The 27,000-nt window shown below is 38.5% G+C and overlaps 1 pseudogene across 1 annotated transcript in view; it reads right to left on the bottom strand.

The window, feature by feature from the left end:
- The window catches only part of LOC309958876 (centrosomal protein of 78 kDa-like), a 43,101-nt pseudogene extending 18,103 nt beyond the window's left edge, over positions 1-24,998 (bottom strand). Inside the window, exons 1-2 of the transcript in view lie at positions 24,990-24,998; positions 2,379-3,009 (exon numbers count right to left, since the gene is read on the bottom strand). The product of the transcript in view is annotated as a centrosomal protein of 78 kDa-like (transcript). The remainder of the gene's footprint in view (positions 1-2,378; positions 3,010-24,989) is intronic.
- Between the last annotated feature and the right edge of the window lie 2,002 nt (positions 24,999-27,000).

Genomic DNA, 27,000 nt, shown 5'->3' with positions numbered 1-27,000 from the left:
TCTTTTTATGGTAGAAGATCACTCAACACGAGTAGGCAGATGAACTTAGAGGAACTGAACCATGGGCCGCAAAACCACCCAGGAGTTTCTGCCACAGTCTGGGCAAAATGTAATATGGATGAAGAAGCAAATTTAGGAGAAGGCCAAAATCTACAAGCTGGGCCCATTGGATGGAAGACCTAAAGAAAGTTCAGTGAAGGAACTCTGAAGAGAATGGGCTCTACAATAAATTTTTCTTACATTCAATGTAAAATATTAGGCAAAATTAAGTACTGTGGCCTTTCAGGTCCCTTCCAGCTCTAATTTCTTTTGATTTCTAACTTACTACTCTGGTTAAGTAAAGTCCCTTCAGAGGTACAGAACACTTCTTATACCTGAATGGGATGCAAAGAATAATCTGACTTCTCTTCACCAGGGGATGAGCTGAACTGTCGTTGCAGAAGAGATAACAGATGGTGTGAACCCCAGGTCCTAGAAAAGGGCCAGGCACATGATAAGTATTCAGCTTTTCGAAAACAAATGAACAATCATTTCCTCTCCTAGATCTTCACACCCTTCCTCTGCTGGCTACTTTCTCTCAGCTTATAAACATCCTCAAATATACCCACTTAAAAAACTCTCAGACCTATGATTCTTTGGATACTCTTGTGGATAACCTAAGTCTCTACCATGCCTTCAAACACCTGTCCTCCCAAAAGCCCACATCTGTACCTTGGGCCCAGACCTGTCTACCAGGCCCCTCTAAAGCACTGAAGATGAAGGAAGATCCTCTCGCCACCCCCAATCCCTTTCTACTGTGCTCTGTATCTCTCAAAAAGATGCAGCTGTAAACTGTCACCCACGCTTGCTGCCCTCCCTTTTCTAACTGGTCACCAGGCCTCACCCATTCTCTCTCAGATCTGCAAAACCCGGTCCCACCTTTTATAACTTAAGTGGGACCCTTAGATTACAATTCACCCTGCACCAAATCAACTGCCTTCCACATGGAGGTCCAAGTGAGCCTCTAAACCAGAATTCCATTTCACTGTTCTTTGGTGTTTCCCGCAGCCTTCAGGATAAACATCCAAACTTCTGCCAGGACAAACAAGGCGCCTTTCTGTTGGGCCCCGCTAAGTTTTCAGTATCAACTCTCATTTCTTTCCCAAACCCTGAGTTCCAGTCCTGTACATTAGTTTTGCCATATTTTCTTACATTTCTCAAACTTCAACACACACTGCTCTCTCCTGCCACCCCAGGAGCTTCTACACATCCTTAGAAAGGATGGCACTTCCTCCAAGAATCCTACCCTGAACTTTCCCTTCCAAGTTTCTGTGCTCTGCAAAGGGGAAAGATGGTGGGGAGGGATACATTAGGAGTTTGGCATTAGCGTATACACACGACTATATATAAAATAATCAACAAGGACCTACTGCATAGCACAGGGACCTCTACTCCATACCGTGTAACAAACTGTACGGGAAAAGAATCTGAAAAGGAATGGATATATGTATATCTGAATCACTTTACTGTACACCTGAAACTAACACAGTATTGTAAATCAACTATCCTCCAATATAGAATAAAAATTAAATCAAAGAAAAAAGAGATTCTGTGCTCTGTAGCAGCAGAACTCACTTCTTCCAGAGCACTGACTCCTGTGCTTGTGTTTACTTGCTGCCCAGCAGAAGGGAAGATTACCTAGGGCAGAAGCATCGTCTCCAGCAGCCCTTGGTTCTGACAACTCATTCAAGTGCCAGGATACTTTACACACATAACCTGCTTAATTAATTCTAAAAACCCACAGAAAGAGTGGTTTTTAATGTCATTTTACAAGTGTGGGGATTGTAGTGCAAAAGAAACCTGTCCAGGCCACAGAGAGCATCAGCCCTGGAATTCAAACCCTAAGCTGCCTTGACACCGGTGCTCTTTCCACTATATATGATACACCTATTGAAAAAAATTTTTTTTTCCTGAGCCCTGTTTGAATGGAAAGGAAATGAAGCTGGGATATATCCATTTCCTAATCGCTTTGGTGTGTACCAGGCAAAGTCATTCAACAGACCAGGTAACATCTGTGCAACAATTAACGATGCTCCAAACTGTGCTAAGTGTTCTACTTTGTAGAGTCTAGAAGCATTAACACAGTGCATCCTTGTAACCGCCACAGAGGCTGGGTCCTGTGAAGCCCATGCTACAGATGAGAACACTGAGACCTTGAAGCCTTAAGGCACTCGGCCGGGGTCACCGAGCTGGCAGGAGTCCTAGGCCGCACGCCCCGTCTAGTGCACGTACACCCGGGCACTGGGCACCGGTTCTAGTGCCCACCCTCCACCGTTAACCATTTAAAACCCCGCTTCTCAGCGCCCACACGAGGGCCCCTGGAAGCGGGAAGTACAAACCTGTCTCGACAAGCCGTGGCTGGAAGAAGCTCTGGATACAGATCAGGGGCAGAGGGTGCTCAGGAGCGGCGCCCAGTCTACCCGCGGAGGCAGAAGGCGTTAAGTCCAGCAGGCCCTCCCTCAGGGAAGCCCGCACGGAGGGCAGAGGCACCGAGTCCTGCAGCGCGCGCAGGTCCTCAGAGCGCGAGAAGGAGTCGGCCGCGCTGTCCGGGCGCAGCTTCACCGAGTGATCATGGCCTGAGCGCGGCCTCGGGGACGCTGGCTGCAGACAGGATGCCCACATCCTCCTGTGGGTCCCGGTTCGCCTCCCGGCCCCTCGGGCGCCCACCGCCCGGCGGCTGCGGCCCGAAGACACAGGGCCACGGGCCCCAGCTAGGCCGGGCCCTCCATGCCGCGCTCCGGAGCCCACGCGCGGCCTGCTGTTGGCGCGGGCATCAACGCCCTCCCGAGCCGCGGGGCTGCCGTTTAAGCCTCCGGGCGGGCCCGTGGGGGCGGGGCTCGAGGACTTCTGCGCGCTCGCCGAGCGTCCGCACGCAGACCCGCCTCCCTTGACGACGCGGCCTGAGGAGCAGCACGCAGACCCGGCTCTCCTGACGACGCAGCCTGAGGAGCGGTGTCGGCAGCCTCGAGACTAGGGCAGCGCGAAAGGTAGGAGGTGTGGAGAATTTGGGGTACGTTTGCTGACTGATCCAAACAAAAGTGAGACATGGTTGTATCAGCGCATTTTAAAAGTAGTTAAACTCCCGCAAAGTGTCTGTGCTCGCCCCGCCCAGGAGAGAGCGTGAACTCCGTGAGGGACACAGGAAAGGCTGAGTGAACGTCTGCCTGTGGTCCCTTACCTGGTGCACGGGTGTGTGAATTTCTGCGGAGAGCTCTTAATTTCTGTCGTTTCTGCTGGCTTGACACGGTGGTTGGCAAACGGTGACGTGTTCCGTGCATTCAGGACATGATCGTGGTTCCTAATAATCACTTTGTTTTGTCCTGACACCTCCACAGAGAATTTACTACTGAATAACCACTTTAGAGAAGAGAAAGTGAGGCGTAGGAAGTGAAGTGACCGAGTAAGAGGAAGGACTCAGACAATTGGTGTTAGTAAATTAACCCTGCAAGGAGGCCGTTAGCCTGCGGTGGCTCTAGCGATGCGGCCGCCCACTTAAACCAACCCAAATCGAAGCCTGTCAGCGCCTCAGGGTGACGAACACCGCTGAGGACACCCAGTCACAAACCACCAACTAGGCGTTAAAGCCATAGCAAATCACTCGTTTCCTTGCTTTGCTTCTGCCCTTTTAAAATAAACATCTGTGCAGCTCCTGTGGCTGGAGTGCTCCTCACCTCTTCCGCTTTGTGGTGCGTGAATTGAATCTATTTTTGCGCACATAAAGTGTTAAAATTTTAAATATGCCTCAGTTTGTCTTCTAGGATTGGCCGTAGAAGTTGGATTTGTGTCCAGTTTCTAGAGCGGTGGTCGTCCTCTGTTCAGGCCTTAGGCGTTACGTGTACAACGTTCCTCTGCTACCACCACCTTCTGGATGCCTCCACCCACTACCAGCTCCCACGCATCAGTTCCCCTAGATGTGGTCAGCAATGGCTTTTACATGCAGCGTGCTCACATTATAACATCGCAGACACTCCGCCGTCCTCCACCCAGCGTGTGAAGTGAAACATTACCATTCCTGTTGAAGAGTCTCTGGTGTGACCACTTTCCCAAACACAGCCACTCCCCAGCTGACCCTGGGTAACCACTCTTCTGAACTTGGTCTCCATCAGTGGCATGGATGTCTTTCTATGTAGGCTACATGTTTAAGTATTTTTAAGCTGCATATCATATGCTATTTTGTTTTCTCTTGTTACTTGCTTTATTTAGTGTTATCTTTGCTAGGTTCATCCATGCTGACACATAAAGTTCTGTCTAGTTCATGTACTTTCCTCGCTACGTAGGATTCCCATATAGGGAAATACAATAATTTATATGTGCATTTTCCTGTGGATGGACATTTAAATTGTTTCGAATTTTAAGTATGATTTCTTTTTAAAAAAATTTTGTATACTTTTTAAAGGTTACTCTACATTTGCAGTTATTACAAAATATTGGCTATATTCCCTGTGTTGTACAATACATCCTTGAGCCTGTCGTACACCCAGTAGTTTACATCTCTCACTTCCCCACCCCTGTATTGCCCCCTCCTCGCCCTCCGCACTGGCAACCATTAGTTTGTTCTCTATATCGGCGACTCTCCTTCTTTTTTGTTATATTCTGTCGAATGTTGTATGTTTTAGATTCCATATATAGGTGATATTCTACAGTGTTTCAGAGTTCAAAAGACTCTCACAACAGAAGCCAAAAGACAAGAGCCATTTTACATTGATAAAAAGCATTTTAACTATGTAGAAGCAGAAAATGAAAAGAATAAACTTTGCATTAAATTTAATTAAAGCTTAGGGAGATCTTTGTGGTATATTAGTGAAATTATTTGTGGAAATTTAGCATGTACATTGTGTTGGAGAGGCACCAAGAGTTCAAGAATTCTCACAATTTGAGTACACAATTGCCTTACTTGTAGGCATGGTGGCAGCCATTTACATAACAATGATTTGGAGGATGTGTGTTAGTCAGCTCTTGCTGTGATAATGCTTCAGAACAAATCGACCCAAAACTCAGTTCCATAAAGAAGAATTTATTTTTCTTAGACCTATTGGCTAGCTGCAGTGGCTCTCTTTTAGACCTCTAGATGGCTGGTTTTGCTCCGTGTTTTGGGTCACTTTGAGGTCTGTAACACACATCTTCCTCTGGAGCCCAACTGTGAGGCCGCAGCTCCCAGGCCCTGTCTTCTCACAAAGTTCACTGAAACATAAGAGGTGAGCCCAACTGCACAAGCCCATTTAAGGCCTCTGCTGCTCATTGAAGGCCATCATGTCTGCTCACACTTCATTGGCCGAAACATGTCACAGATCTAAGCTGTATTTAGAATATGTGTATTTGTTTAAAGTTGGGTGCCCTCACAGAAGAATATTGCATTTTGGACAGTGTTACCTTAGCATTTTCATTGGCATTTGCAAACGTGATAAACGCCGTGTGCACTTTTACACCTTTGAGAACTTTCTGAAATTGTGGGACCATTTCTATTGGAAAAGAGGAAGGTACACTTTAGAACTCAACTCTAGTTACGGCATTGTTGGGAGAAGAATTATTGAGATAAGGTCAATACAAGTGAAAGATTTGGGATCACATATTCATCATTAACATTAGCATTCTACAGAACATTCCTGGAGAATTGTGATGCTTGCTTTATGTGATTTCTATCATAAATCATTAGAATTTGACCAAGACACTTCAGTGAAGCATACATCATACAGCACATCGCATTTTAGTTTTTCCTACCACTCCACAACTTATCATCAATACTTCACCATAACTCAGAAACAGAAACAGAAACTGAGTGAGTTCCTTGTTAGCAGATGGGCTTCACAAGTAATACTAGTGGAAGTTCTTCAAATGATAGCAGACAGTAACTCAAGCCATACAAACAAAACAAAGAATGCTGACTAGAGCAGTTGTGGAGGGAATTATAAAAGATACTGTAATTTCAAATTTCTTCTCCTTTTTTCTCTTAACTAATTTGAAAAGTAAGTGCCTAAACAATATGACTATATTTGGATTGTTCTCTATATAACATAAAGAAATATCATATATTTGATGATATGGCACAACGAAGGCAGTGAGAACAAAGCTGTGTTAGAATAAAAATGACAGTAGATCATAAGCTGAATCCGCAGGAAGAAAGGAAGAGAACCAGAAATGGTAAATAGATTAACCTGACAAACTCAAAAATATTTATTTGCTCAACTTTCTTCTCTAAGCTCTTTGAAAAAATAAGCTTGTGAGAAGTAATTATTATAATAATATGTTGTTAAGTATGTAACATATATAAATGTAATAAAAACAAAAAAGAGGGGAAGGCATACAGCTCTATAAAAGTACAGTATCTGTTTCTATCTGGAATGAACCTAGTAAAAATCTGAAGAGATTCTTAGATGTATTACATAAGCCCTAGTGCAGCCATTACTCAAACAATGTGGTTAAAAATCATTAAAGGAATTACATGTTACAGTAGAAAATATCTACTTACTATAAAAGGAAACTGGAGGAACAATAACAAAAAAGCAAAAACATGAGGCATGTAGAAAACCAAAGGTAAAATGATAGACATAAATAAATCCTACCATATCAATAATAAAAACTAAATGTAAATGAATTAAACAATACAATCAAAAGGCAGATATTGTCGAACTGGGTATTAAAAAATGTTTTCTATAGGAGACACTCCTTGGATTCAAAAGTCTAATGTGTACAAAGTAAAAGGATGAAAAGCTATACATCATGCAAATAGTGACCGTAAGCATTGCTGAAGTGGCTATACTAATACCAGAAATAATAGACTTTAAAACAAACAAAAAAGTTACTAGATATGAAATGGGACATTTTATGATAAAGAGAGGGAAGATACAAAAATTTTTAACATATTTGCCCTGAATAAGGTAAAACCAAAATACATGAAGAAGAAAATACCAAAATCCATGAAGAACTGAAGGAAGAAATAGGTAATTACACAACATTAGGTAGAGGCTTCAGTACTCCACAGTCAATAATGGATAGAACAGTTAGGCAGAAGATAACAATGATATAGAAGACTTGGACAAGACTATGAATTAACAAGACCTAATAAATGTTTACAGAACACTCAACCAAACAGTAAAATACTCATCCTGCTCAACTACATGTGAAACGTTTTCCAGCATAGATGACATGTTAGGCTGTAAGAGAAGAGATTGAAACCCATATACATTGCTGGTGGGAATGTAAAATGGTGCGGCCATTTTACAAAACAGCTTGAGAGTTCCTGCAAATGTTAAACATAGAGTTACCCTATGACCCAGCAGTTCCACTACTAAATATATACCTAAGAGAAATAAAAACTTATGTCTGCACAAAAGCTTGTACGTGAATGTTCATAGAAGCATATTTCTAAAAACAAAAGGTGGAAATAATTCAAATGACAACCGGATAAATGAATAACCAAAATGTGGAATATCCATACAATAGAATAGCATTCAGCTATAGAAAGGAATGATCTACTGATCCATGTTACAACATGGATGAACCATGAAAGCATTATGTAAAGTAAAAGCAGCCACTCACAAAAGATCACATATTGTACGGTCCCATTTATATGAAATGCCCAGAATAGCAAATCTGTAGAGACAGGAAGTAGATGAGTGGTTGCCTAGGGCTGAGTGGTTTGAGGAGATTGAAAAAAAGCTTGTTAATGTGTAATGGGTTTTTTGTGGGGGGACAGAAATCTAAAATTGGATTGTTGTGATGCTTACACAAGTCTTTTAGTGGTTACACTGAGAACCACTGAATTGTATACATTAAAGTGTTGAAATTATGGTATGTAAATTCCATCCCAATAAAGCTGTTAAACTTATGATAATTTTATATTTATAAATTTGAAAATTCATTGAAAATGACAAATTCTTTAAAAATGCAAGCTAACAAGACTAACCCAAGAAAGAAAAAATATCTCAAAAACCTATATCTACTGCAAAAGTTGTTTGTATAATTAAGTACCTTTACAGAAAATGATTTCCAGGGATAAATGGCTTTCCAAGTAAATTCTTCCAAATATTTAGGGAAGAAATATTGGTAATCTTACATAAAAATCTTCCAGGAGACAGAAAAGTATATATTGCTCAAAATATTTATAAGGCCAACATAAGCTTCAGATCAAAACTAAAAAGAATATTACAAGAATAGAATCACAGGCCAGTTTCTCTTTTGAACATGCATGCAAAATGTGTAAACAGAAGCACAAACCGTATCTATGGTATGTAAAACAATCATATATCACAATCAAAGTAGCTTTATTCTAGTAATGCAAGGTTGGTTTAATGTTCAAACATGAAACTGATCCCAGGAATGAATTAGAGTGGGAAAAAAGTCATTTAAAACAGAAGTCTTGGGACTTCCCTGGTGGTCCAGTGGTTAGAACTTGGCGCTTTCACTGCTGGGGCCCTGGGGTCCAATTCCCGGTCAGGGAACTAAGATCCTGCAAGCCATGAGGCAGGGCTCCCCCCAAAAAAAAGGAAAAATGAAGACAACCAGGAGAAGCACAAGATCGAATAAACATAACAGATAACACCTTATGAAAAGTAGGTGAAGATTATGGAATATTCTAAAATTTTAAAACAAAAAGAAACATTTAAAGGTTCAAGAGGATGTGGCAAATATTGTACATAGGCAAAAAATAAAATAAAATAAAATATACGGATGATGGGAGCCCAAAAATTCAGATGCCCATGTACTGTCTCTGAAGATTCTCATTCAATGGGTTATGGATTTCCTCTATGTTTAAAAACCTACAGGTGTTATAAAGCAGAAACTAACACACCATTGTAAAGCAATTATACGCCAATAAAGATGTTAAAACACAACCAAACAAACCTACAGGTGATTCTGATATGATTCACAGACAATGTAAAGCTTCTGCTTTACAGGAAATAATACCAGATTATTTTGTTATTTTATAGTTATAGTAACAGGTAGTACTATTGACCGGTAAGTCTGATGTCAAAATGCACTCCCCACTAGGGATATAAAAGGAACTAATAGTCTCTACGGCTACTTGGTGGCAGCATGCATGTATTGCAAGGGCAATTATTGTAGGAATCCAAATGAGTGGAACATATTAGAATTGGAAGACTACATACAGATCATCTAGTCAAGCTTCCAACTGTTATAGTTGTGAAAACTAAGGCCCATATAAAAGAAATGATTTATCTCCAAAGAGCGTTAGTGAAAGAATATGAAATTAAAAATATCTCTGAACTTTTAATTTAGTGCTGTTTTTATTAATCTCAAGTATTAGCTTAAACTTCAGTGTGACAGATTTGGGATTGAATTCTTGCTCAGCTTTACTAATTACGTGCCTTTTAGTAAGTTACTAAAACCCTTTTTTATTTAAAAGTAGATTTATTTATTTATTTTTGGCTGCGTTGGCTCTTCCTTGCTCTGCGCAGGCTTTCTCTAGTTGTGGTGAGCGGGTGCTACTCTTTGTTACGGTGCGCGGGCTTCTCATTGTGGTGGCTTCTCTTTGTTGCTGAGTGCGGGGTCTAGGTGTGTGGGCTTCAGTAGTTGTGGTTCACGGGCTCTAGAGTGCAGGCTCAGTAGTTGTGGCGCATGATCTTAGTTGCTCCGTGGCATGTGGGAGCTTCCCGGACCAGGGCTCAAACCCGCGTCCCCTGCACTGGCAGGCAGATTCTTAACCCCTGCGCCACCAGGGAAGCCCTACTAAAACACTTTTAACTTCGCTTTTCACATATGTAAAATGGTGAGCCTTGACTGATGTAGAATATGAGATAACCTAGCACTGTTCTTAACACATACACGTAGTTAACATTTTTTGGCTCTCATCCCTCTTAAACAACCTCTATCCTCTTGACAATGAAAATGTGTTTCAGCTAGCAAAGCACCCTAGAGCTGAACTCATTCTGGCAAGAGATATAGGATTCTTTTTCTTACTGGTGGTTCTTTATACCTGATATTTGAACTGCACTGAAACATGAACATCTCTTGTTTATACTGTATTAATGGATTTGATAGATGAATTTTAAAAAGTAATATGCAGGAAAAAAAGTAATATGCAGGAATTGAGCTGCCTTACTCTCAAGAAATATAATTCGATAGTGGTGGCTAAAACGATAAACGGTGTTTGCACAGGGAGTCCATATTGGATGTGAACTACCTGTACTCCCATTCGTCTATTAAGAATAAATAGAATCCTTTCAAAATCTGTTTTAAAGCGCAGTTATTCCCTTCTGACTCATTTAAGTTACCTGCAAGAAAAAGACAATCTCCTGAATCCTTGCTTAAAAGGCTTTTAATATAAAGCAGATAATTTTTTGCAACATTTCCCAAACTTTTCATTATCAAATTGGCTGAGGCTTCTCAACAATTATCATTTCACAACAATATCTCCATTTTCACCTTTTTTTTTTAAAGAACTGGCCTCGTAGATGTGCCCTTAAAGCAGAGCTTCACTCTCAACATATTTTTTGTATTCAAACAGTATGAAGAAAACAGGATCAGGGAATTCAGCCATAAAAGTGAATGGATTACTGATACATGCTACATCATGGATGCAGCTAAGTGAAAGAAGTCAGGCACGAAAGGCTCTATATTGTATGGTTCCATTTATATGAAATGTCCAGCAGTGGCAAATCCATACACACGGAAACTATTATACATTAGTGGTTGCCAGGGGTTTGGAAGAGAGGGAAATAGGGAATGACTCCTCAAAATGGGTATATGTTTCCTCTTGGGGTGATGAAAATGTTTTGTAGTTGGAGTGGTGATAGTTGCACAACATTGTGACAGTAGTAAATTCCACTGAATGGTACAGTGAATTGTAAAATGATCAAAATGGTGGATTTTGTGTTATGTTCATTTTACTACAATAAAAGGGAGAAAGAATTAGGGAAAGACTTAGAGTATGGGAAACTAAGGTGAACTGGTCAAGAAAAAGACAGCTCTACTGTTCAGTGTTCTCTCAGCTCTCCCAGTGCATTGATCCTCAGCAAAAAGTAGCCTGAACTTGTCGATGATAGTCATTCAACACAGTCCAGGGAAAAGTAAATAAAATAAAACCCAACTCTTCTTCTTTAGCACATCTGTGAAAGGTTAACTTGCTGCTCAGCCACGTGGACATTCATGAAGACGTTTTACTTTAGGTGTCCTCTACTTCAGTACTTTACTCACAGCTCATTCACACATGTAGGCAACAGCATTCCTTAATTGGATGGAATCTGCAGTGCTGGTTGTGATCGGTCTCATGAAAAGAAAAGGAAGGAGGAAAAAGCCTCCACATTGACTTGGTGGCCTTGACGAAATGGATGCAGAAGACAGCTTGAGTGTCAAACTGGAAACTGTTATTTTCCTTTTCCTTTTCTTTTAATCTTTCCTATCAGGTCTCCAGCCCACTTCCCACCCCCTTCTTTCAAACAGGAAAGACACTAATTAGCTGCTTTTTTGTGTTTTTGGTAAAACAACTATTGTTTTGCGTTTCTTGTTGTTCGGTGAACATTATTGTTTTTACTGCCAAATGAGCTTCAGTGGTTGATGTAGGGGGTCTCTTGGGAACTTAACTTTTTCCAGTTTAAGTGGAAAAGCTTTTTTGTTTGAATTGGCTTTTACTGGGTGCTTCAAGGTTTGCTCTTGGCACTTTGAAGGGGGACTAAATAGCACTGTGTTTCCTTTGAGGTTCCGTTCCAATGAAGAAAGGATCCTATGTCCTGGGCACTTTTTGTTGATTTTGCTGTGTGTCCTCTCTAATAGCCAGAGGCAGATTCCAGGAAAATGACATATAAATGAATATAAGTAATCTAATACTTTTACAATTTGCTTTGGCCATACTCCTGGTCTTATCCTACTTGTAGCAGATGGCTTTAAAGAGCATTAGCTATGTATATATTAAAAATAATATAAATATACCAATATTAAATATTATATTGACGTATAAATGTAATATACTATTATTTATATTAGTGTATAACAATTATGTATTATATTAATATATATTTTTGCCTAGCATATATTATATACAACATACATGAGTAATGAAATGTATTTATATGGTTAATATGTTCGTAATATTAATGATATATCCTGTAATATTGATTATAAAACAACTATATCATAATATATAAATATATAATTATTATTATCTGATATAATACACTATAGTTAATATATTCTATAGAACACAATGTATAATGTATTAGTATAAGATAATTGTATTATATAATATAAATATAATACATATATAAAACTATGTATCTTTTAGTTATGCATTACAGATACGAGTATGTATAGCTATTTATAATTTTATTTACATAGGAATCTGGTCATCATAACAATTGATGTAAAAATATGCAATATTTTCAATCCAATGGGCCTTAACCTCACTACCTACACACGACTACTTTTAAAATCTTGAACCCTGTCTAACTCATGCTTCCATATCTCTCAACCTGCTTTTCTACACATGCACATAGACACACATTTATACACGATATATATGTATAGTACCACTTTTCAGTTCAATGTCTATAAAATATATAATGATATTCCTGTGTATGTATACAAATATAAATCAAAGATATGTGTATAGGTATGTATTTCATATGTTTATAGAAATGTATCATACAAATAATATATGTGTATGTAAATACATGACTGTATACATACATACACAGAAATATACTTATTTAAACAAAAGGGACCTAAATAAACATAGTTCTCTAAGAATAAAAATGTATGTCTCACTGTTTCAGTAACAGTTTATAGTTTTCTACTATATGTGCTTCTACAATTGTTATGAACAATTCCCATTTTTGTTGAATGTTGTAATTTTTTGCCTTTTTTTTTTTATGGTACGCGGGCCTCTCACTGTTGTGGCCTTTCCCATTGCGGAGCGCAGGCTCAGCGGCCATGGCTTACGGGCCCAACCGCTCTGCAGCATGTGGGATCTTCCCGGACCGGGGCACAAACCCGTGTCCCCTGCATTGGCAGGTGCACTCTCAACCACTGCGTCACCAGGTAAGCCCAATTTTTTGCCATTATTAATGAAGTTCTGAAGAATACGGTGGGCAAGATTACTTGAAAAACTCTCCTAAAAGAAAAGGGTTAGGTATACTAGGTTAAATGTACACAACTTATTTTTAAGTGCGTGGTTGATTTTGGAAGTGTGCAGTCGAAATTTCCAGGACCCATGAAGGAAGGGTGGTCCATGTGTGAGAGTGATAGCTTTATTAAGAGTGGATTGAAGATCTTGATAGCTTAGAACAGAAGCTGGAACTCCTGTTTTTATGGAGCCAAATGGCAAATATTTTAGGGTTTGTAGACCAAAGAGGCAAAATTGAGGATATTATTTAGGTACTTAGGTAACCATTTAAAATGTTACCAGTTAAAACGTGAAAATTATTCATAGCTCATAGGCCATAAAAAATAGGCAACTGTCTGGATTTGGAATACAGGCCGTAGTTGAATGACACACCTGGTATAGAGACTTGTTTTTAAATGGCCATGACCACATGGGAGGCAGGAGGTAAGACTCCATCCCTACTAGATGGGAAGTTAGAACTAAACCTATCTATCCCTAGCTTCACCTTTAATGAAAGGGTGTGCCAGGAGAAAAAAATATCTGCTGGCAAAGGGAGACTAAGAGCAAATTCTCTTGGCCTCTGCTCTGGGTAGGAAACAGGTAGGAAATCTTGACAATTCTGAACCGCAGATCTGTGTTCACAGTGTTTGGGTTGCAAATTTATTTGCGGTCTTGCAAACAGAAGCTAAGAAATGAACTTAAAATGCTCCCAAATCGGTGGTATTCCAAACACCAAACTAAACCCTTTCTGGAGAGGTAGACCTTCAACACAGGCCTATAGCGTTCCCACAGATAAAGTTTAGCTAAACGTGAGCTCATGATCTAAATTTACACAATAATGAAGAAATCAGCTACAAGTGGAGAGAATCAGCAAAAACAATCAATACCAGAATTAGATTCCCAAGGCCAATCATCAGGTGTTGGAATAATCAGGTGCCAGGCAGAAAATATACATAAAACTAGAACTGAAACAAGGAGCAAGGATGTTTTAAAGACTGGGTAGGATCTTTCAAACATTTTTAAAGTACATGTCATTGTTAAAGCTAAAAACTCGAAGGTCGTGTAATACAGCAGATTAATCGTGGAGAAGAGTGAAATTATGCTGTTTTTAAAAATATGGCAGATCAGATTTCCTGCCTAATTACATAAGTTGATTTATCTTAAGAAAATACACAGTATTTTAAAGACTTACTGGCTGTAAAATAAGTTAAGGGTATTTCAAAGGGCTTCTCTGCAAAGAAAAGTGAGAAGTAGCAAAACACAGAAAGTCGAGGGGAAAAAATGTCAATATATACATTGCTATAGGGTGAACTAAACCTTAGGCCAGCAACTATGAGGAGGAGCTGACCCTTAGATAAGTACAACTAAGCTGGAATCTTCAAAACGTTCAACTATTTATAACTAAAAAGATTTATTAAAATTAATAACCAAGTGTTTTAATTGACATCAGAAGAGTAAAACAATAAACCCTGAGAACATAGAAAAATAGACAGTAAAGATATGAACAGAACTTAATAAAACAGAAAAAAGTATAAAATTGAGGTGATTTAGTAAGTCAAAAGAATATTCTTTGAAAAGATTTAGAAAAACACAATTTGATTAAGCAAAACAAAAACGTAAGTAAACAATATACAGAAAGAATCAGGACAATGTTATAGCATAGAGTACAAACAGAGAATATATGAAATGCCAGTAAATTTGAACATTTCTGTAAAGTGGACAATTTCCTAGCTCCTAAAGTTTACCAAAACTGACACAAGAGGAAATTTGTAGCTGGAGTTCTTGCACCAGTAAAGGAATTAAGTCAATAGTTTACAATCGTTCACCAAGAAAATACCAGACCCGGCCAGATCATTTGGGAGGTGAATTCTATCCAACTTCTATTAAACAGATAACATCAATATTAACAAAGAAAAACTTCTAGAGAGTAGCAAAGGAAGAATGCTCCTTTATTCATCTTATGAAGTCTATATAATCCTAATACTGAAAATAGATTAAGACTGTAAGGAAAAAGAAAATTACAGGTCAAATTTACTTGTAAATATAAAAGCAAAAATTTTAAACTATGCTATTAGCTACCCAAGTTCACTAGAGTAAGAAAAAGCATGAGCAAGTTAGGTCATCCAATGTAGTTTAATGTCAAGAATATATATCAATAGATTGAAATCACCACATTTTATTTCTTTCATGTGTCTCTTTAAAAAATTGGTAAGTACTTATATTGATCTCTCTTGTACTAGGCACTGTGCTAAGTCACTTACATATTTACTACTTTAAACCTTCTATCATCCCTGGGGGAAAGTTCTATTTTGCTTCCATTTCTTTTTTTGTTTTTTTTTTTTTTTTTTTTTTGCTCTACTTGGGCCTCTCACTGTTGTGGCCTCTCCCGTTGCGGAGCACAGGCTCCGGACGCGCAGGCTCAGCGGCCATGGCTCACGGGCCCAGCCGCTCCGCGGCATGTGGGATCTTCCCCGACCGGGACACGAACCCATGTCCCCTGCATCGGCAGGCGGACTCTCAACCACCGCACCACCAGGGAAGCCCTTGCTTCCATTTCTTAGCTAAGACTCTAACCCCCAGGAAAGTAAAGCAACATTTGTAAGTTTTTGTGGATGGTCAGTGACGGGACCAGTACAGGAACATCCAAAGTCTGTGCTTGGAAGCAGTGCCCCATGTTGACACTCACATTACAGATGAAAGGAAAGGAACCATGCACTTACCATATAGATTAAATCTCACATTACAGGTTAAAGGAAAGGAACCATGCACTTACATTATAGATTAATACCCACATAACAGGTTAAAGGAAAAAGAAACATGTGCTTCTCTCAAAAGTTGTAAAGAAGGCATATCCATTTCTAAATATATTTCCCAATTTCTTTTGCTTGTTTTCTGACCTTTGTAGTGCATTTTGCCATGAGGAAAATTTTAATTCTTATATAATTAAATGTATCCTTTTTTCTTTGTATCTTAGAAAGGTATTCCTCATGAATAATTTATTTCAAGTCTCCCAGGTTTCTGATACTTTTACATTTTCATTATTTTTTAACTTTTAACTAGTTGCTGTATCTAGAATTTAGTAATGATAGCCATATTTTCCCACTTTTGTTGAATAATTTTTGCTACTGATCCAAAACATGAATTTTATTTTAATCTCAATTCCCTTATGCTCTCGCATCTAATTTTAAGATGCTTCCTATTCCGTTGTTTTGTCCATCTAAAATGAAATGCTACCTTAAAAATAATGTAATTATAATATAATAAATATAATTAGTAAACATAATACAATATATAATAAATAACATAATATAAAATAACAAAATATAATTTACCATATAACAAGGTCAAAGGAGAGCAAAAGTATACAATCACTTGAAATATCCCCCAAAAGATATTTTATAAAATTCAATATTCATTTGTAATTTAAAAGAAAGAGTAAAATAGGGATTGATGAATGCTTCCAAAATAAGAAGAAATTATATGTCTAAAAGAGAAAAAGGTAAGTGATAGACTTTAGTTACACTGGCAATAAATGCAGGACAAGATGAGGATGCCTGATGTAATGTTAAAGAAAAAGTATTATGTAACATTGTGTTTGCAGCACTGATGAGTTCAGTGAAAAGAGAATCTCATAGAAAAGAGTATCTCCTTCTTCTTAATGTATGTACACTCGTCCATTGCATGAACATAACAGCTTATTTAACCAATATGTTACTGATCTGCATCTGGATTTTTAGGTTTTCATGGAATTTTATTATGCACAGTTGTTTCAAACACTAGGACTTCCTCTTATGTTTATATCTTTTGAAAGAAACACTATCTCCACCGATGATTTATCTGTGCTGGTGCTAGCTGACTTTGGGTACTTCTCAGTTCTTCCCTTTACCTTCCTAGTCAATACGAAAACGGAAGGCAAGAAGGTCTCCCGTTTAGAGACTGTAAAGATAGATCTTGGTGATGAAGTCTTGATGGTAAAGGCTAAAAGTATTAACCCAGAACAAATGTTTTTCCAGCTGTAACTGTGTGTGATTCCCTTGGCTTGATTCCGTAGGGGATGTAAGACAAGACTGTAGAATCTGCCCTCAAAGTGCTTCCAGTAGGATGAGCTAAGTCAAGTATGGTGGCATACCTAATTCAAGACAAAATATCACGTCTCCTTTTCTCTCCTGGCAAAACTTGGTGGAGTGAATGTAGAAGTCACTGTATGCTTTAAATTAAAGCAACACAATAAATCTTGTATTGGAAGGTGATTATTCTGGTCTCTTTCTGGAGATGAATTGGAAATTGTCTAGAAGAAGGAAAATTAGGTTAACCAAAGTTAAACTCATAAATAATTGAGCATTAATTAAATATCTGTGGTCTGTGTTTCTCTTTGATCATAATTTCTCCCAATTTATAGACCTCTTTGATACCTGATTAATCCTTGTCAAAGATGCAGTTAACAATGACTATTACTGTGTATTAGGTTTTGCCTGGGCCCTGAAGAAACTATCCTAAGTTACCTGCTATGATTGTCACTTGATTTCCTCACAGAGAACAATCAGAACTCCTTAAGTGACTTGGAATGTGAAACTAGTTAGTCTCTTAGATACTGTTAGAGGACCCTACAGAGCCCATTGGTGAAAGTTTGGAAAACATTGGGCTTCTTAAAATTGATTCTTGTAGTGCTTCAGGAAAGATCACTGAACCAAAAGAATAACAGTGTTTCTGGTTCTGTTGTTAGTGTTCTCCATGGAAAGATTGCTGAAGCTTCTGCACTCAATTTCCTTCCCCATGTGTGAATGTCACTGAAAAGATCCAACTCCATTCTATCCCCATATAACTTCAGAAACTAAGCAAAATGAAGACTCAAAATTCATTTCAAATAATGAAATGAATATATAACGTAGAATGGAACTGGGAAAATACCTGGTTTAAATTCTGGAAAGTACCAACTATACAATTCTGGATAAGTTGCTTCATCTTGCTTAGTCTAATTTAATGCCCATCTCACAGGATGTTATGGTGATTAATTTAATATCTTTGTATAACATACAGTGTTATGTAATTTCTTCTTGTTTTTCTTGAGTAAATTCATATCCTTAAGCAACTCACTGTAAACAATAGTTACTTGCTTAAATTACTCTTATCTTCTATTATCAGCTGAATTGTGTCCTGCTCAAGTTAATATGTGGAAGTCTTAACCCCCAATACCTCGTAATATGACTGTATTTGGAGATAAGGCTCTTAAATAGGTAACTGAGGTCAAATGAGGTCAAATGGGTGGGCTCTAATCCAATATGACTGGCGTGCTTATAAAAAGAAAATATTAGGACACAGACATGCACAGAGGAAGACCATGTGAAGACAAAAGGAAAACATGGCATCTACAAACCAAGAAGAGATACTTGAGAAGAAATCAATCCTGCCGACACCTTATGTCAGATTTCTAGCCTCTAGACCTGTGAGTGAGTAAATTTCTGTTGTTTAACCTCCTCAGTCTCTGGTACTTTGTCATGGCAGCTCTAGGAAACTAATACAACTTTTTATGGCCTCCTTGTCTCAAGTTGAAAGTTCAATATTTGGCATCATAGCTAGGAAACAAAAATATCATCTACATTCCTTGTTGTAGTCTTTCTTCCCCATTCTCATTGCTAGTAATTTCCATATTTGGGTCTGTTTTCTGTGCCTTGTAAACAGAGCGTTACGCTCATTTCTGGTCTTACTGCTAATATACAGTAAATGTGCAGATACTGAATAGATTTTGGAGAAGTGCAGCATATAGTTGGCACATGTGTGTATGTGTGTGTATTCATATAATTTATACTTTTTCTCTATTTTCTTCCTTTGGTGAGCTAAGATTCTCTGCTTTTGTGACTAGTACTCCTGAATACTAATCCCTGAATTTAATTCACCAAAAATTGCCAAAAATAATAATAATATGGGGAAAGAGAGAGTGATAGAGGGAGAAGAACAAACAATCAGGCAAGGGCAGTACTGTGAATTATTAGGGTCTTATTAATAAGATTATATTAGTCTAGAGGAAATGACCGTAAATATCATCAGTGAGCCCAGTTGGTCTTTACTGACTGCTAGACACATCCCTGAGTTCTGTTCTTAGTCTCCAACTCTGTGATTACTACTGTCTGGAAGTATCATTTGAACAACTAAAGTCACTTAATGGAAAACGAATATGTCTTTAGAGAATCAACAGTAATTTTTCTATCTGATTACAAAGGAATGTTGACTGTCTGGAAACCTCAGTCATATTTGTAAGCAGGAAAGCATTGGCTATTAAAAGTGGATGATGTAAAGAGATGAGCAGAAACTTTGGCGATAGGTATACCTGGATTTAATTCTCACTCCTACCGCTTGGCAGCTGGATAGCCTTAGGCAAGTTTCCTACCTCCCTGAAATTCACTTAATTCAGTCTGTAAAATGGCATAATAACTTATTATAGCATCCTTTTAGGAATTTTAAATCAGTTATTGAAATAAAAGTACACAATGTATAGACAAGTATGGATTCCTCAATAGGTGTTTGACCTTTCATTTCTCCAGTATCCCACCCGCATCAAATAAAGAAAAATACTTTTTTTTTTTCTTTTTTTTGTGGTACGTGGGCCTCCCACTGCTGTGGCCTCTCCCGTTGCGGAGCACAGGCTCCGGACGCGCAGGCTCAGCGGCCATGGCTCACGGGCCCAGCCGCTCCGCGGCACGTGGGATCCTCCCAGACCAGGGCACGAACCCGCGCCCCCTGCATCGGCAGGCGGCCTCTCAACCACCGCGCCACCAGGGAAGCCCCAGAAAAATACTTTTTAAAATTTACGAATATTTCATTGTTCTAAAGTTAAAGCCATAAAAATAGAAATAATCAAATGGCCTACTGTCATACCATTAAAAGAAAAAAATATAGGTGTTCATGAGGAGTTCCATATTAGAATACAAGTTTTCCCTAGGCACCTGTTTATGTATGCTATTCTGCTCTTTACAATAAATAATAAAATTCAAAAGACTTAATTCCTCACTTTTAAGACTTTATTAGTTTAGAAATTACATATTGACCTATGCTAAATTTTATACCAACCCATGCTAATGAATTCAGTACAGAAAACAAAAAACACTGCACTCAAGCAAACTACATATATATATCTATATATCTATATCTACCTATCTATCTATCTATCTATATATATATATATATAACTTAAATGCATTTATATCCTACCATGTCTCATAAAGCATTGTGGTAACTCAGCAAAATACAGACAATCGAATATAATGGCAAAAGCACTTAATATAAACAGGGCCAAGGAAACATAGACAGAAGATGAAGAAAAGATGAGGGAAATTTGAACAGGAGGAAGTGTAGTTAATCGAGTTGTATGTTTTGACCTTAAGGATCTCTGTGTGGGGACTTCCCTGGTGGCACAGTGGTTGGGAATCCGCCTGCCAGTGCAGGGGACATGGGTTCGAGCCCTGGTCTGGGAAGATCCCACATGCCGCGGAGCAACTAAGCCCGTGCGCCACAACTACTGAGCCTGTGCTGTAGGGCCAATGAGCCACAACTACTGAAGCCCACGTGCCACAACTACTGAAACCCTAGCGCCTAGAGCCCGTGCTCTGCAACGAGAGAAGCCACAGCAATGAGGAGCCCACACACCACAATGTAGAGTAGCCCCTGCTTGCCCCAACTAGAGAAAGCCCATGTGCAGCAACAAAGACCCAACACAGCCAAAAATAAATAATAAATAAATTTATTTTTTAAAAAAAGATTCTCTGTGGATAAAACAACATGTAAATAATTGGTTACAAAGCCACATTATTTGAAGGTGCCACACTGCACATTAACAGTCTGACACAAAGGGACAGCACAGGAAAACTATTCAGAGATAAAGATTTTTAAATCTTTGCAGTTTGAAACCTTTTAGAGCAAGTATAATGAGCTCGACACACATTTGAACACTCAACATGTTAATCTCATGTTCAAAGTATGTCTCAAAGTCATTGGAAATAGTTGCTGTCTCTGTCTCTGATATGTAAAACAGATCTGTGATGTGTAAAACTCAGGAGGTATTGATATCCACTTTTTGGCATCTGAACAGGAAACAAAGTTGTTTTGCAGTGATAATAAAGAATGAAGTAAATGCAACAGTCAAATAAAAGACAAAGTACTGAGGGAATGTATTAACAAAACGAATCCAACTAAATTCTGGTGACCTGGGGCCTACGATTGTACACACTGCATGGAAATACCCCGGCCTAAATACTGGCATAGGAGGAAGGGTACTGCTAAGGCCATCACAGTATAATCCTTTTAAATGTCCCTTTCAAGGTTGTCTCCACTCAACACTGAGTATAGGAAATCTTCCCATCAGGCAGAAACACTGGCTGCGCAATGATTGACCAAGAAATTAACACACTAATGAATAAATGATGCTAATTTATTTCTATCCCTGACAACGGGAAACAGCACACACTCTGTGTCAATGGTATGTCCTCTTTCCCACTTTTCTAAATGGTCAAGTATGTTTTTCCCTTCATTGCTTTATATCATGTGTGGCAGGCATGATGGGAAGTGGCTACCAATCGTTCTGTTATTGATTTCTACCTTCATTTCACTGTGGCTAAAGAAGATACTTTGTATGATTTCAATTTCTTAAAAATGTATTGGTACTTGTATTGTGGCGTAACATATGGTCTTTCCTGGAGAATGTTCCATGTGTACTTGAGAAAAATGTGTATTCTGCTGTTGTTGAGTGGAGTGATCTATATATGGCTGTTAGGTTTAGTTGGTTAAATGTGTTATTCGGTCCCCCTACCTCTCTACTGATCTTCTGTCTAGATGTGTTATCCATTATTGAAAGCAAGGTATTGATCTCCAACTATCATTTTAGAACTATTTCTTCCTTCAATTCTGTCAATGACTACTTCACATATTTGGGGGTTGTTTGGTACATATATGTTTATAGTTGTTATATCTTCTTGATAGATTGAACTTGTTATCAACATATAGTGGCCTCCTTTTCCTCTTGTGATAGTTTTTGATTTAAAGTTTATTTTGTGTGATATTAACGTAGCCATCCCAGATCTATCTTCCTTCCTTGCTTCCTTCCTTGCTTCCTTCCTTCCTTTCTTTTTCTCTCTCTCTCTTTCTTTCTTTTTGTTACTATTTGCATGGGATATTTTATTCTGTGCTTTAACTTTCAACCAACTTGTGTCTCTTGAAATCAAGTGAGTTTTGTGCGGACAGCATAAACTTGGATTATGGTTGTTTTTAAAGTCCATTCTGCCAATATTTATCTTTTTATTGGAGAGCTTAATCCACTTACTTTTTCAAAAATTACTGATGAGGAAGAACTTAATTCTGTCTGTTTCCTGCTTGTTTTCTGTATGTCTTATGCAATTTTTGCCCCTCATTTACTCCATTACTGACTTCTTCTGTGTTTAGCCAATTTTCTTGTAGTGAACTCTTGATTCCTTTTTCATTTCTTTTTGCATATAGTCTATTGATATTTTCTTTCTGGTTATCAAGAAGATTACATTTACCCTTCAAAAGTTCAAACAATATCATTTGAATTGAAACCAACGTCAATAGCACACAGAAACTCTGTTCCTCTACAGTTCCATTCCTCCTCTTTACATTATTGTTGTCAAAAATTACACCTTTATACTTTGTGAGCTCAATAACATGGATTTATTATTATTTTATGCATTTGTTTTTTCAATCATGTAAGAAATACAAAGTAGAGTTACAAGCCAGTAGCGCAATACTGGCTTTAGTGTTTGCCCATGTATTTATCTTTACTGGAGATTTCTATTTCTTTATACAGCTTCGAGTTGCTGTCTAGTGTCCTTTCATTTCAACCTGAAGGTTCAGTTTAGCATTTGTCATAGGGCAGTGTTAGGAAGTTGTAAAACAAACGCCCTCAGCCTTTGTTCATCTGGGAATGTGTTAATTTCTCCCTAAGTTTTGAAACCAGTTTGGCCAAATATAGAATTCTTGGTGGACAGTTTTTTTCTTTCAGCACTTTAAATATGTCTGGCCTCTTGCTTCCGTGGTATCAGAGAGGAAATTAGCTATGAATCTTTTTGAGGATCCCTGCTTTGTAACAAATTTGTTTCTTCTTTCTCCTTTGGGAGGAAAGATTCTTTCTCTGTCTTTTGGCATCTGAGAGTTTGATTATACTGTTTCTTGTTGTGGGGTTCCTTGAGTTTCTCTTAGTCCTGAAATCAGGCAAAGATTTACAGCAACCAAACACATACTGAACCAGGGAAGAGGCAATTGGAAAATGGCAGGAAAGCTTTGTGGCATTTTTACTTGCCCTTGCCCCATCCACTGTTAGTGTAGTGATGGTCTTAAAGTGGTGGAGTCTTGATGCAGTGATAGTCTTAAAGTAGCAGCAGATCATTCCTAGTATGGGACCCTCAATCCTGCTTCAGGAGGGAGCAGAAGAGACCGTACTCTCAGATTATTATGTGTATCTGTTCTAACCTGTCTGGGAGCTACCTGAAGGACTGACACAAGATGCTTAACTGTGTCTTAGCTAACTTGGAACACAGTCTGGAAAAGCAGCGGTCATTGCTCAAGAAAAGTGCAAGGTGAACTAACAAAGCACAGATGGCTGGGGCAGAAGACTGTGCATTGAAATACAATAGACCACATAAGATGCAGGAGCAAACGTTGGGGGAGATTCTTTGGGAACTTAGAACATACAAAAAGTACACATGTGTCCAGAGAAATTAAGAAAGCCACATGCATACTCAAGATCAGATGCATGTTCTGAAAACGCCAGGGGAGTCTCTAAGCTTTTACCATGGGCTGAGCCCTGACCTCAGTGCAGGTCAGCTAAATGTTGAAGGAGTGATCCTTCAACATTTTGTTCTCTGTTCATATATCCCCAATCTGCACAATGGGGAGAGGTGTGTGGTTTTGAGTGTGCATGTGGATGTGCTTGTGTATATTTGTTTTTGTTTGTCTTAGGTGCAGGAATTCAAGGACATCTCTGTCAAAACATTAGCTAAACATGAACTAAAGGAACAAGACTTCAATGCCTACATACGATAAGGAGTACGGTTATTGCTAAAATAGTTTGGAAAGGTCCCTAAACAAACAGACTACTACAGCCTTCAACAATCAAAAGCCCAGAAAACCCTCGGAAAGTGAGAGAATCTGATTTCCATAGACACCACATTATAATATGTGAAAGCCAAATGTTCAACCAAAAAAATCACAAGGTATACGAAGACATGGAAAAGTATGGTCCATTTAGGAAAACAAATTGATGAAACCATCCCTAAGGAAGCCCTGATTTTTCTCCATTGCATATTCTTGCATCCTTTGTCATAGATTCATTGACCATAAGTGCATGGGTTTCTTTCTGGGCTCTCTATTCTGTTCCAGTGATCGATGTTTTTGTGCCGGTACCATACTGTTTTGATTTCTGTAGGTTTGTAGCACAGTCTGAAGCCAGGGAGCATGATTCCTCCAGTTGTGTTCTTCTTTCTCAAGACTGTTTTAGCTATTCAGGATCTTTTGTGTTTCCATACAAACTTTAAAATTATTTGTTCTAGGTCTGTGGAAAATGCCCTTGATATGTTGATACAGACTGCACTGAATCCGTAGATTTCCTTGGGTATGATGGTCATTTTGACAATATTAATTCTTCCAATCCGTGACCATGGTATATCTTTCCAGCTGTTTGTGTCATCTTTCATTTCTTTTATGAGTGTCATATAGTTTCCTGGGTACAGGTCTTTTACCTCCTTAGGCAGGTTTATTCTTATGTATTTTATTCTTTTTTATGTGATTGTAAATGGGATTGTTTCCTTAATTTCTCTTTCTGATAGTTCACTGTGAGTGTATAGAAATACAAAATTTATATATAGAAATCTATTGTATCCTGCAAATTTACCGAGTTCATGTTTGAGCTCGAATAGGTTTTCGATGGTGTCTTTCATATTTTCTATGTATCATGCCATCTGCAAACAGTGACAGTTTTACTTTTTACTTTCCATTTTGGAGTCCTTTTATTTATTTATTTTTTCTTGTCTGATTGCTGTGGCTAGGACTTCCAAAACTCTGTTCAATAAAAGTGGTGAGAGTGGGCATCCTTGTCTTGTTCCTGATCTTAGGGGAAAGGCTTTCACCTTTTCACCATTGAGTATGTTAGCTATGGGCTTGTCATATATGGCCTTTATTATGTTGAGGTATGTTCCCTGTATGCCCACTTTCTGGAGAGTTTTTACCATGAATGGATATTGAATTTTTTCAAAAGCTTTTTCTGCACCTATTGAGATGATCGTATGATTTTTAGTCTTTAATTTGTTACTGTGATGATAAGAGACCTAAGATAGCTACAGAGGCTAAGTGACCTTTCCTTCCCTGAATGGGTAGGTATCCTTGTTCTGCCTTCTAATTGAGTTAGTATCTGAGTAAAGAACTGCCAGGTGTCATTTAGTTCACAATACACTGCTGTGGCAATATAGAAATGAATTTGCCTAAGTCATTTGGCTTTTCTCAATTATAGTAAATGAATATACTGAATGAATACTTCAACTTAAGGAAATGTTCTTAAAAATATATTAATGTAGGCAACTTCAGTGGAGAACTGAAAACAAAACAAAACATTCAGGTAAAGGGCTGAAATAAAAGTACACTCAGTTGTATCCAGTTTCCTCTTGTAAATCTCTCTTTTTAATTTGAGTGGACAGTCACTTGAGAATATCTGACTTGGGGCTAAGGAAATCTAAGCCTTCTTGGCCACACTGTATTCTCTTATGTCATTTACTAAAGGCACCAGTTGGGCTGCTGAAAAAAGAGTGGGAAAAATCAATCCCTCACATCCAAAGGGCGGCTCTTGAAAATATGTGGGTTGTTGTAGTTATTTTGCTCTTCTGGCCTCAGAAGTTCTAATCTTAACCTTAGCCCCTCATGGAGAGAGACTTTGTAAACCAATTCCCACATTACTCATTATGTGACTGTTGAAAAAGGGCAACCCAGCTCTTTTCCTGTGCTTTCAACCAGTTATCTTCTTCAAAAATCTGTTTGGATTGTTATACCTTAATCTTGCCTGGCAAGGGACTTATTGGAAGGTTCTTACTGTTTGAAAGTTTGGTGCCAGTATCTGCAAAGAAAGAAGAAAGTGAAGAAGGAAAGATGTGTTTATCAAACATCCCAATAGTGAAGGTGTGTGAAAGCAACTTTTGAAAAAGTTAATCTGTCAGAGTTTAGCCATATTATTACGTTTTATTTTATTCACTGAAAATAAATAATTATCAATGAATCCTTTCTAGATTTTCTAGTTTCCTAAAGTTCCCTGTATTCACATTCTAAGAGGAAAAATGGTATTTTAAGTCACTGCTCTCCACCTTATATTATTTATAATCACTCCTCGTGACCTCTTCCTTCCAAGAAACGTGATCCTGAGAAGTGTCCTTTGTTTGTCTTTGTGGAATAAGTGATGAGGATGCATCCTGGAGACCTGTGAGATGTTTAACTTGTGGCATAATGAAACTAGGATGGAGAGTTCTGGAAAGATCTGGAAAGGTGGCTTGTAGAGTGTGGCCAGATGTGGGAGAAGAGAGACGTACAGAGAGAGGGAGAGGAAATGTTCAGAGGGAGAAAATGAAACATAATTAAATAAGTTTTGTTGTGTGGTGTGGGACGCAAGCCTTTCTCTCCCCCTTTCCTTCACAATTTCTTTGTTAAAGACTGTGTTTTTCATTAGTTTTACTGAGATAGGATTTGCCGTTTTGTTTGGATACTGAGAATGGACCCAGGGGAACAGTTACATTTGGGTTATCTCTGACTATCTTTAAGGAAGAACATAAATATTGGCCACACTATCTATGCACATGCTATCACCATGCCTTTTTTGTTCTCTGTTCATATATCTAAGTCCTCTTCTTTCTTTAAGGTCAATC

Source organism: Leucopleurus acutus, assembly GCF_964270905.1.
Source record: "Leucopleurus acutus genome assembly, chromosome: 3".
NCBI lineage: Eukaryota > Metazoa > Chordata > Mammalia > Artiodactyla > Delphinidae > Leucopleurus > Leucopleurus acutus.
Note: the sequence above shows the minus strand (reverse complement) of the source record. Positions and strands in the feature narration are given on the sequence as shown.